Source organism: Orbicella faveolata, unplaced genomic scaffold (assembly GCF_042242905.1).
Source record: "Orbicella faveolata isolate gen_17 unplaced genomic scaffold, um_ofav_v1 contig_34, whole genome shotgun sequence".
Taxonomy (NCBI): domain Eukaryota; kingdom Metazoa; phylum Cnidaria; class Anthozoa; order Scleractinia; family Merulinidae; genus Orbicella; species Orbicella faveolata.
Window position 1 is genome coordinate 14,471,422 of NW_028301563.1, and position 12,614 is coordinate 14,484,035.

The following is a 12,614-nucleotide window of genomic DNA, read 5'->3' on the forward strand; positions in this document are numbered from 1 at the left end:
TATTTATAACTTGAATTATAATAATATTACTGATGTACTTTAGATTATAATTCCAAAGCTCTTTTTAAAAACTGACTTCAGTTTCATTATGTAGTTTGGCGCTTTGGGCCCAAAACAACAGCCTGAAAACGGCCCTTGTAAGTTGACAAGCCCTTGAGTAGCCAGGAAGTTTCAAGAAATGGGCCCTGAAGAGGCAAAGGGCCGACTTCAGACACAACTTAAAACGAGTTTCAATTATTCCAGCAAATTTATTTGACTTTCCGTAGGAGGAAGGTAAATTCCTAAAGACAAACATGAAACGAATTACTACAAATAACTAACCGAAGACGGCAGAAAACTAAGAGGAAAACACAAACAGACGATAAACTAAACGGCTTGCCAAAATGCTGGCAACGGGGTTTAGGGAACCAAGAAGATACAAGTGTATCGGACGATAAACTAGCATTAAATGGACATGAAAGCATAACACAAATATATACACAACGAAATTTACGTACGACGCGAGAAAAAAAGCATGCAGAATGTGAAACATTACGTTAACATATGGAACAAAAAAGGACACAAAGAAAACACGAAATAGCCGTAACAGGCCGCCTCACAGAAAGTGTCAGCTTTCCACAATATTGCTGTGTCTATTAATGAAGTAAATCCCTATCCATATTTTTAGTAGCCTTGGCCAAACCATACCTGGAGGCATTAGATGATATGATCGATGAGGAGGAGGGGGAATTAGACGAAGAAGAAGGAGAAGGAGAAGGAGAAGGAGAAGGAGAAGGAGAAGGAGAAGGAGGAGGAGGAGGAGGAGGAGAAGGAGAAGGAGGAGAAGAAGGAGAAGAAGGAGAAGGAGGAGAAGAAGGAGAAGAAGGAGAAGGAGTAGAAGAAGGAGAAGAAGGAGGAGAAGGAGAAGAAGGAGAAGAAGGAGAAGAAGGAGAAGAAGGAGAAGAAGGAGAAGAAGGAGAAGAAGGAGAAGAAGGAGAAGAAAGAGAAGAAGGAGAGGAAGGAGAGGAAGGAGAAGAAGGAGAAGAAGGAGAAGAAGGAGAGGAAGGAGAAAAAGGAGAAGAAGGAGAAGAAGGAGAAGAAGGAGAAGAAGGAGAAGAAGGAGAAGAAGGAGAAGAAGGAGAAGAAGGAGAAAAAGGAGAAGAAGGAGAAGAAGGAGAAGAAGGAGAAGAAGGAGAAGAAGGAGAAGAAGGAGAAGAAGGAGAAGGAGAAGGAGGAGGAGAAGGAGGAGGAGAAGAAGGAGAAGGAGGAGAAAAAGGAGAAGAAGGAGAAGAAGGAGAAGAAGGAGAAGAAGGAGAAGAAGGAGAGGAAGGAGAAGAAGGAGAAGAAGGAGAAGAAGGAGAAGAAGGAGAAGAAGGAGAGGAAGGAGAAAAAGGAGAAGAAGGAGAAGAAGGAGAAGAAGGAGAAGAAGGAGAAGAAGGAGAAGAAGGAGAAGAAGGAGAAGAAGGAGAAGAAGGAGAAGAAGGAGAAAAAGGAGAAGAAGGAGAAGAAGGAGAAGAAGGAGAAGAAGGAGAAGAAGGAGAAGAAGGAGAAGGAGAAGGAGGAGGAGAAGGAGGAGGAGAAGAAGGAGAAGGAGGAGGCGGAGGAGGCGGAGGAGGCGGAGGAGGCGAAGGAGGAGATGTCAAAAAATCGAATTTCTTCAAATTACCTGAAACTTATTTTATGTTAAAAGGGTCCCAGGCGCTGTATATTGATGTCATTTATTCTTAGTATTTTAAAAAAAAATGCCTCAGAAAAGGAATTAAGAGATAGCGTGGTAATACTGGCGAACATTATGATAAATTGGGTCTAATTTATGAGCAGATTTGTTTTATCAATGACAGACCAATACTACTTCCCGATGCAAATAACTTAATTCACTATCAGTAACATGCTTTAACTTTACAAATACAGCTACAAAACCAAAGAACAAGTTGTCAATTTCCATATGCAATAGTTCAAATAGCTCCTAGTAAGTTTCACTTTACTGAAAATGGAAAAAGTCACTCGACTGTTTAAGTGTTTACGCAGAGTCCAACCCACTTCTAGAGATAAAAACTATATTGCCTTGTCGCTAGTACTTTGCCATTGATGGCCAATGTGTTAAAAGTTTGGGTTTGTTAACGTGACTAGAAAATGACACTCACAGACCCCCCGCGAAGACACGAAAAATATACATTTTTTACTTAAATTGAGGTTTCTACTGCTTTTGGTGAAATAGATGTTTCTATAACAAGCAGGGTAGAAGAACTGAAGCTGTAAACGTGAAATTGTTAAAAAAATCAAAATAACTTGAGATTATCTGACTTATAATTTTTCTTAAGTGCCTTGATTTATTTTATGAAATAGAGACTCCTTGTCTGGCTTTATATACTTTTCAGTTCAACTTAAGTATTAGCCATTTACAATGCTGTTAATAGCTGTTATTTATTAATAACACACAACATAAACTCCGGTGACCGATTTTTCTAAACCACGTAAACACAAAAGGCTGTTCAACTTTTTGAGATAATACATTTGTAATTTAATTAAAAATGTCTTGGCTTCTTTTCTCCCAGAAACAACAACTCCTCTGGCTTCATTTCAAGCGAAAAGGTTTCATCACCTCAGATTGTCGCAATTAAGACTTGCGTGTTATGTGGAACATGAAGTCACTGGGCTGATTTTTTAAGTCATGCAACCACAATCTTTATCCAAATGGTAGTTACATACAACAAACTAAATTTCTGCAGTATCTAAGGCATGTAATGTAATCACGTACCTTCTTTTTTTTTTTTTCGCTTTTCTCGAAACGTTTCTGAGCTTCAGTTACATAAACCAGCGTTTCTATGTAATGAACGTCTATCTTAGTAAATTTAACTGAAACAGTTACATATTGCAGCCGCAACTTCCAATAAGTTCTTTGATTTGATTAATAAAACCGTCCTTTCTGTTTCTGGAAACAGTGGCGATGTCTAATTCAAAATGTTCACAAATCCTTACAAGCATGTCTATGTTGAACTTTTTCAACTTGTTTTGCTGACTTAGTTCACACAGGTTGAAGCGTTCATAACATATAGGGTGCTTCTCTGCGACCTCAGCGATGATACCTTCACGCAGCTCTTGCAACTCCGTTTCATACTGCTCTGCTTGAGTATCACTTTCTAGATCTCGTACTTCGTCCTCAATTAGATCTGCTGGGCTTTGCACGTTCTTTCTCTGTGCTGCGGCAAGCCTGGAGAAAAATGAACGGATCTGCTGTATTCGAAGGCATTCGCTTGCGGCAAATAAGCGCCTACCAAGCTCATCTCTTGCACATCTCATGTCGATGGAAACTTGCACAGGATCACCGTTATGTCCTGTAGCATTACCGACGTCAAATTTCTCTTGGAGGAAACTTCTGACCTTGTCAGGAAAACGTGTTGCCCGCTTAGGTACCTTCAAAGCCCAGCCTTTCTGCAGAACTTGATGTGTGGTCACGCTGAGGTCTTCTGTGAGACGCAGTGTAGAGAGTTTGTTTTCCAGTTGGGATGAAAGATTCTCTGACGTTACCTGTTGAAACTGTTCGGCCCATCTCTTGATTACTTTATCACCAAGAGGTTCAGAAACGTCTTGAAAGGCGTGTTTCTCTGTAGCGATGTGCTTTTCAAGCTTGCCCATTGTAATGTACTACTTGACACACCCTGGTTCAGGGCAGCTGAACAGACCGCAATCTCTCTTCTCGTCTCCAGATTCTTCGGGTGACCTTACAGGTTTCACCAGACCAGGCAGTTCTGCCGCCAAGCAAGTATTATCTTTCTTAACAGATTCACTATTCCCCAGTGATCCCCTCTCAACGATTCTAAGTTCAGAAGGTAGTATCTTGCCAACCTTATCAAGATTCTCCCATGCAAACAGTTTCCCGGTGCCAATATTGTATGCTTTCCATACCCTTAGGCCGTCGTTACAATACTGGTAGTTATGAAGAAGACTTACGTCTGGAATACGCGGTGTGGGGCACTTACCGGCTGACTCTGGATACTCTACCACATACAGAACAACACTTCGTTCGCCGCCATGTGACTCCAAAGCTTATTTGACTTGCTCTGCTGACATAACATCATTTCCTTCATGAAGAATCCGGTTAACATGGAATTTCTGGTGGGCGGAGCTCCTGTCACACGGTCCCTTGCCTGCTTGTGGCTCTGAGAAATCATAGCGTTTGATGGAGATACCAGTCAACTTACCGATATGCCGTATGGGAACAAATAATCCACCTGATGCATACGATCCTGCGCAGTCGCTTCAATAAAATGCTTCATTAATCTCTGGGTGTCTTGCCTTTTCTTCCTGGAGGGTGTGACACATAACTGCAGCAACAACTTCACTGTTCTGGCTGATTGACTGACGAAATAAGTGCGAGTACACAGAGACTTCACATTCGTTTGAGCTGGTGCCACGTACACAGTGCGAGATGTGCCAACTTATTCCATGTTTACCGAACCATTCTATCTGTGTTTCTTTGAAACGGCGTGGCAAGAATTTCATTGCAAAATCTTGCGTGATAAAAATCTTGCTTCAATCGACGTCATCCAAGACTTTTTGTCTTGCTCTGTCCTGGTGTACCGCCCTTAGCAGATGACGTTTCCAGGCATAGATTGACTCCAGAGAAACTTGCACATCGTGGAGTTTATCTTCCTTTTCGTCATTGCTGTAAAAAACAACTTCAGGGTCTGAGAAAGCATTGTTCATCAAACTTTCTAGATGGTAAAGACGTTCACAGTCATTGCACACCAAATCATGGGAGTGATCACATTTTTCAGAAAATTCTGGCTCTGATGGATCACTCAAGGCAAACATACTGCAGTGGTCTGGACACCTCGAGGAGGTGGAGACGTGGAGACGATAGCTGTCCTTCAGGTAACTTTTGAAAGCCATCAAAAGGTTGATCACTCCAGTTACCCATTCAGAACTCTTGCCCCTTTCTCCAAGCTTCCTGATAACATTTTCAAGCTTCACAACTCCACGCAGTCCATCAGCGCTAATGTTGTCCGGACCCTGTAGTGCTTTTTTCTGTTGGGCGGGACAATACTTTAAAACCCTGTACAGCTCTCTTTCACTTAAATGGCTGAATGCGATTTCCTTGCAATATGATACGTATTGCTTGATTATCCTCGCTGCAACCATATTGCGTACAACATTAGGCGTACTGATTGTCTCTCCCGAAGATAACTTCAGCGTGCGCGTACCGTGGGCAACATCTTGAACAAAGTGAGGACTTGATATGAACCCAATGAAGTGGTCTGTTTTGGGCAAAGTTACGCTAACGCGGTATTTAGGAACAGCTGGTAAGGGTTGCCCTCTTCCACATGAAATTAAATGTTTTTTAGCTTGAAACAGTTGGTATTTTGTAACTTCAGGGAGTAGATCTTGAATTTGCCGTTGCGGGAATATATCTACAATAATTGACAAAATCTGCAACTTAGTAACTCTTGCCTCAGATTGGCGGTAAGCAGCAACTAGCGCATGTATTGAATGGTCCGCTTCTATCTGCATTCTCCCCATCTTTCTAGCATTAAATTGAGCATCCAAGACACCAGACCGTGTCAGTTCTGCCCAGGTTTCATCTTTCTGTCCAGGTACAATTGTTTCTACGACAGCAACAATACCTTGCCTAACTTTTCTTAGATGTTCTCTTTTAGTGCGTTCTGCTGCCTCGGACAACATACCTCTAACACGGTGCCGCACTGGACTACATTCACGACTCACCAAAAAGTCATTCAGCTTCTTAAGAGACTCGTCTTCTTCTTTGCACTGAGCCTGATCACGATGAAGTGCAAAGGGTTGACAACCAGGAGTCCCGGGGATTTCATCCAGAGATAACTCTTGGCCAAATGGCAACGGAGTTTCCGGTGGCAAAAACAGATTCTCAAAGCTGACTGGACTCTTCTGAGCGAGCCTAGAGCTCCTTCTAACTTCTAGTTCATCTTCATCTGTTTTGTTGGCAGCTACGCCCTTCATGAGCATGGCAAGTTTCTTTTGGCAGTTAGTGCAGATACCTAACCAAGAAATGTCATAACTAAAGTGAAACAGATCTCTACAAATCCGCGATTGGCGCCAGATGAAACGGGAAGGCAAAAAATCCTGGAAAATAAGTCGTTCAGTTGCCTGGGGTGAGCGGGGGGCGGGGGGGGGGGGGGGGGGATGGGGATGGCCTAGGGGGAAGCGGGAAAAACGTGGCTTTTCCCTCTCCTGCCCCGGACTCCTCGCCGGCTTGCTTGTTTGACTTTGCTCACAGGCTATCTTTTGGTCCAAACGGCGCTTGACATCATTTGTTTGAGTGTCTCCTTTTTACGACAAAATCGGAAAGTATAATTGGAAAACATGCAATTATGACATTTCTATATCAGCAAGAATAAATTAATCTTACCTGAACCCACCGGCACTAAATTTTTCAGCTCATGAAATATGATTTTGGACTGTAGTTTGTTAATACTACGATCTGGCTTGGCTTTGCCAGTGTGTTCTGGGTAGCGACAGGCTCTTTTCTGGAACCATCTTCCACCGAGCTGATATCGGTGCTTTGGGCACACTGTTGTTCTTGATATATACTCCTCATCATACTCAAATACACCTGCCCTTGTCAGTATTAGGTCATATTCTGTGCTGATATCAGTCACACTTGTCGTATGCAAGTGTTTACTCACATCCTTCTCGCAAAGTGAAATAGGAATTGTCTCTTGCGTTATGTTTAATTTCGACGACGTAGTGCCACACTCACTTCCAATCAAGGTACCGATAGAGCAGCTCATCGAATTTCCGTGTGGGTAGCTAATCGCGACACTCTCTAATTGAATGTAACATAAAGAATAACGTGACTTAACCAGTGAAAAGCTTGCTACTTTGAAAAAGTAAAACCTTTGTACCGCATTTCAGCAACAGGAAAGTTTTGAGCATGCGATTCAACGAAAGCAAATAATATTAAACAACGCTGTTCTTTGATGTTTACTTTTCAGTTGAACACGAAAATAGTTGCGTTTGCATCGGCCCGTCCATTGAGTATTTTATAAAAATTCAACCAAGAGCGTATAAAGTTTGAAGTATTCATATTTGCATGTATTATACGCCGGCTATTATCCTTTCCATCATTTAGTTTGAGCTCAGTGGTAAGTAATAAAACCTGTTTTGTGCGTAGTTTACAGCGACAAATATCGAAACCAGATATTTCATTTCCCACGAACCGAAAGCGAAACGCACTGACCCATTATAACTGGAAAAAAACACCTGAAAAAAATATATCGAACTCACCTTTTAGCGATGAATACGAGATCCAAAAGTAGCAACAAAAGCACAAAACAAATTTACCGAAGTTCATCACAAATATGAAATGAACATATTCGCCTGTAATCCGATCCGGCAGAAATAAATTCACTTTAATTTACTTTCATATTCACTAAAAATGAGTGGCAGCTTGCACTACATTTATGGCTCTATTGCAACAAATTAATTTTGAAATGGAAGTATAAATGTAATTTTAAAATGGCAATAACAAGCCATACTTTTGCAGAGCTTGCTTGTCGGAACGGAAATATGCATAAATTAAAGCTCAAGTTGGCTCGTTGTTTGCATTAAGTTTTGTGATGGAAGACGGATTAAAATCAGAAATTCCAAACAGATTTTTCATTTATCTTCAGAGGGATATGTTATCTCAAGAATCAATAACAAATCAGCCTGAATAATTGGTTGGACCCGCAGAATTTTGCAGTTTTTTTCTAACGCAATTTTTAAGCGACTGTTTTGACTTGTTTAGAGTTTACTAGATTTAAACTCCGTTTATTAAACAAATATCATAAGAAAACAACTTTTGACCTGAAATTCACAAAATAATACATATTTGAATGGCACTGGCAAAAAATCAGCGCTGTTCAACTGCCCGAACTCGCGATTTCCTTTTTCATACTTTCCCAGCTGAAGTTGGACATTTTGACCCCGGGATATTAGTCACGCCATTTGGTGTGAACTTCCAAGCCACATTTCTTCCCAAATAAAACCCCCATGACCTCCATATTGCAGGTATTGCTTTTTCTATAGAACCTCAACCTGCAAAATGTTTTTGAAGAAAATTGGAAAAAAAATTATTTTTGCCATCCGCCGCAAAAAGGCTTTTTTTTCTCGATTTTTACATTCAAGCTCTCTTAAGTAAATAGAGGATAAGTCTGAAATTGTTTTGATTGTTCTACATTTACAACTGCTTATTCAAATTAGCCCAAGCCCAAAGGCTGAAGAAAATATGTCATTACTTTTTTTTTACTAAAGGAAACAAAAATCACTGTGTTGTCTGTGAATAGTTTGTTGGGCCTAGATTTAAGGGACAAAAGACTGACAGAACTTTTCATCTTTGCAACAAGAACCCAGTCACAGTCGTGCATGACTAACTGTGGCCACCTTCCTTGGTTTAAATAAGCTAATCAAAATGCATGAACTAGGTATGGTGAAAATATCAAGCATCATGTAACCTGTTGGTCAGTCGACAACTCCACCTCTCACATTTCTTTTCATAATTATTTTGGATTTGCCAGGTTTGAACGGAAGCCATAAGAAAGTTGTTGAAAACATGTCAAAAAATGCTGAAAAAAAATTAGTTTGGTGGCCTGTGTTAGAAGTGCACCACTGTAAATGCAATGATAAGTATTATATTAGTATGTCCAAAAGGCATTTACCTGTCAAAAATGGAATTTCTCAAACTAATTCTAACTTTGGTTATTTTGCCTTTGTAACAATACAAATCTCAAGATTATAGTGGTTTTACAACACAGGCTAAAAACAGGCCCTAAAATATAATTTTCGAAAATGTTTGGATAAAGCAACGGTTTATATCATCGTGAGCATTGCAGATAATTCAAGCCAATTAATTCAAGGTCACAAGTCAGATTGTTTTGGTTCGCCCGTGTGTAGAAAGATTTACATGTATAAGATTGCAGTTGATAGTGATAATTAACAATTAGACCCGTAGCCCGCAAGGGCTACGGGTCAATAGCCCATGAGGCGAAGCCGAATGGGCTATTGACCAACTAGTCGGACAGAAAAGGTAATAATAAAGTTAGCAAATGCAAGTTGAAGAAATATTTATTTGGGAATAAAACGAAAGAAAGGGTCACGCTCGATGGCGCCAATTTCGCTACTCGATGACTATTACTAATAGTCCCCTGGTAGCGTAGCCAATCAAAATGCAGGATTTGCATTAGTCCACCAGTTGGGTGATACTAATGGTAATTATACCTGCTCATGAAAACACCAGTTGTATAAATTCCAGTCTAGCCATAAATAATAAAAAAAAGATTTGTGATCTTCTTTGTCATAACTGAATTATGTTATTGAACTAGTATGAGGTCCGTGTTGGTAAAACATTGGTCGATATGGCGAGATCCATAGACTTGTATAAAAAAGAAATACTCATATCAGTATCTGACGTGAGTTTCATTCCATGTTCAATGCTAAATTCCTGAGGGGTGTGCCTACAAACGAGGACTAACAATAGAGCTATAAATCAATGAACATAATAAATCCCTCTAAGATTCTCCAACCGAAACAAGTGATAGGTTGTTGAGGTATCACTGAATTCCTAATTTTCAACCTTCTACTTTCATTTCATCGTTTCTCCCGGTTAATAACAGGCACCCCTTGTAGCTAGTTCCAGCCGATCCCAGGAATGCAAATCTCATTAGCAGTCAGTGCTCTGTCTGATAACCATAACGAGTACTTTTAAGGGTATCAAGTCTTATATCGGAGATTCGGTGATATTTCATTCTAAAAACAAAAACTGAAATAGTGTTTAACATAACCTGCTTCAGCACGTTTGCAAAAATCTATTGGTTCCTTTCAGAGGTTTCTTTAAGAGCACTCGGCTAATCCCCAGGTACGATTTCCGTACAGCTCCATACATTAATTATGTATGCAACTATCTCAAACTATCACAGACTCAAATAGCAATCGTGAAAAGAACGAGTCGGTCAAAAAAATTGCACAATTAATGTAAGGGGTGGTGCGAAAATCTTGCCAACCTCCTTGTCAAAATAAGAGAGCCCCTGTGCCAGTTTTGTCCGCATAGTATAACTTCCACTGACAGAATCGCTATGATAACGATGACGACCACAAAGCGCTTTGTTGTGTATTGAATAAGCCACAAAGCGCTTTGTGGTGTTTTGAATAGGCCACAAAGCGCTTTGCGGTGTTTTGAATAGGCCACAAAGCGCTTTGTGGTGTGAAAAATTGGAAAAACCAAATTATTTCGGAAAATAGCTGTGAGATATTTGCGAGTCAACGAGCCATCCAGTTTTCAATGTTAAATCCCAAAATAAAAACACCACATAGCGCTCTGTGGTGTTTTCAATAGGCCACAAAGCGCTCTGTGGTGTTTTCAATAGGCCACAAAGTGCTCTGTGGTTTTTCGACTACTACTGCTGTTTTCGTAAAGCAAAGCGAACTAGGAACAGTTAGAAAGCACTCCGGCCATAAAATCTACTCGACAAGAAACTTTCTGTAATAAATGTCCGATGCTACAGGAGACGGCTTACCCAAGAAGGTTTAGTCAGTCAGCCTCAACAAACGTATACTGAGAAGAGGGCTTTTGCGAACCGGATTTCGTGTGAGTACGTGACAAGATTGGGAATAGAGAAATATTGCGCAGATTGAGTGGTAGTTTTACAGCACCGAAACTAAAATTGGTTACACTGCTTCTCAGAAATTTTGTTTTGCCTCTGTAATATCATTGAACGACCTGAACGATTTGAGGATAATCAAAGCGCGGAGTTTAATATTGGCTGGCCGGGAACACGCAGTTCGCAAACCGGAGAGCAACCACTGTTTAAATCTTCGATCGAACTTTCATGTTGAATTTGAAACTGAAAATACACTAAGCGGTCAATTTCCGATAGAAATCTTGTGAGGTAAATGCAATTCTTGCAAGTAGTCGCTGCATATTTACGTTCAGAGTCACTCTGGTTTAGAGTAAAGACATACAAAGTCAAATACTGCTTCCGTACGCTACCCCTCCAAAAATCAATTTTGTTCGAAGACCGAACTGCAACGGAGTTTAGTTGCCAGTCTTATGTTGCGTGTTATTAGATAGATCGCATGATATGATTGGCTTCGTATATCACATTACGTCAGAGGACATGTCTGCCACATAGGACATAACTGCAACGGTACACGCCTTAATTCACTCTAGTGTCCAATCTTATCTTCTCCCCAAACACGTAAATTGCGACTGGATACGAGTCTGCATATAGCTCATTCCCAGAGCCTCACGATTCTTAGTCTACGGGCCTCAACAGTAGCCCAAATTCACTGAAAGAAACGAACGCACTTGGGTTCTAGAATGTGGTAAATCCATCGCCGTTCAACAAGACCGGAATGAAGAAAGAAGGATCTTACATAGGTTCGATTCCCACCACCGAGAGGAACCTTTGGGGGAGGAGCGCGGGATACTCCCCCGAACAGCGGCTTGTAATCGAGCCTATATCCGCGATTGAGAGAGGTTTTATTTCATAATTAAAAAATAGAAAGAAAGTTCCGCGTTTCTATCGAGTTTTAGTATATAACTAGCGTTCCATCAAGGATACCGTTCTCTTATTGACTACGCTACTCACTATATATTCTGTTGTAGTTAGTGAGTATCCTGATAGTGTGAGGTTAACAAAATGACGGCCGCTCTTTTGCTTTTTCGAAGTGTCTGTGAAGAGAATTTAGATAAAGTTTTGAACGACCAGCAGATTAATACCGTCAAAACAATGAGATTATTCGCTCTTGATTTCTATGCGTGATAGTTGACCCACGCTGTTTTAAATAGAAACACAAGAGGAAACTTCGGTGAACAAGAAATGCTGTGTGAATACGGGTTGAAGAGCTTTTTCTCAAACTTTCACTTCTCTACAGCTGCTGTTGTTATTTCCAAAACTAATTTTAAGACGCTATAGATAATTCCTATATTATGGAGTGCCAATTCTAACTATTATTTTGTTTTTTACTATGTTCTGTTCTAGGTATCTTTTTTCTGGGAGAGAAACACTAATGTCTACTTGAAGTCAGATCTTTTGCCAGGGGAAGATAGGGTAGGGCCCCTTGCAGAGTCATGTGTTGGCTCAGATGCTACTTTGTTTATCAGCCTCTGCTTGAAGTTGGCAATACTTACAATATTGCCGTGCCAAAACTCATTTTAAGGCCTCACTACTGACAGAATCTCCCTTTGGTTTCCATATTAATGATTTATTATGTAACACATTTCCACAAAGAGAATTCTTAGATGATTTCTATATTTTCAATATTAATGATTTATTATGAATCGATTTATATGAACAGCATTCTCGCAAGGAAATATTTCTGCTCACTTTGTCAGGTTGATTCTGAAATTACAAGCGAAAAGCTAATTTTTAGTTGTCGCTTTGGGTAGCCGATATATGTATAATTAAACGAGTGTATTACAAACTGGCATCTGATTACCATGACAAAGCATTATAGTAACTTGTTCCAGCTAAATGTTTGTCATCTCATTCATAATGCAAGGTTATTGAAGACGCCAGTCTAATGTTACCTTGTCCGGAGGATCGTATTTAATAACAGCGGGTAACTTGCTGGTACCAATTCATTTCTACTACGCTTGTCTCCGCTGGAGAGAAAAGCTA

General features: G+C 40.3%; 1 pseudogene; it reads right to left on the reverse strand.

Annotated features, from left to right (window-relative positions):
* Positions 1 to 2,844: 2,844 nt before the first annotated feature.
* On the reverse strand, positions 2,845 to 4,887 carry LOC149104957 (uncharacterized; annotated as a pseudogene).
* Between the last annotated feature and the right edge of the window lie 7,727 nt (positions 4,888 to 12,614).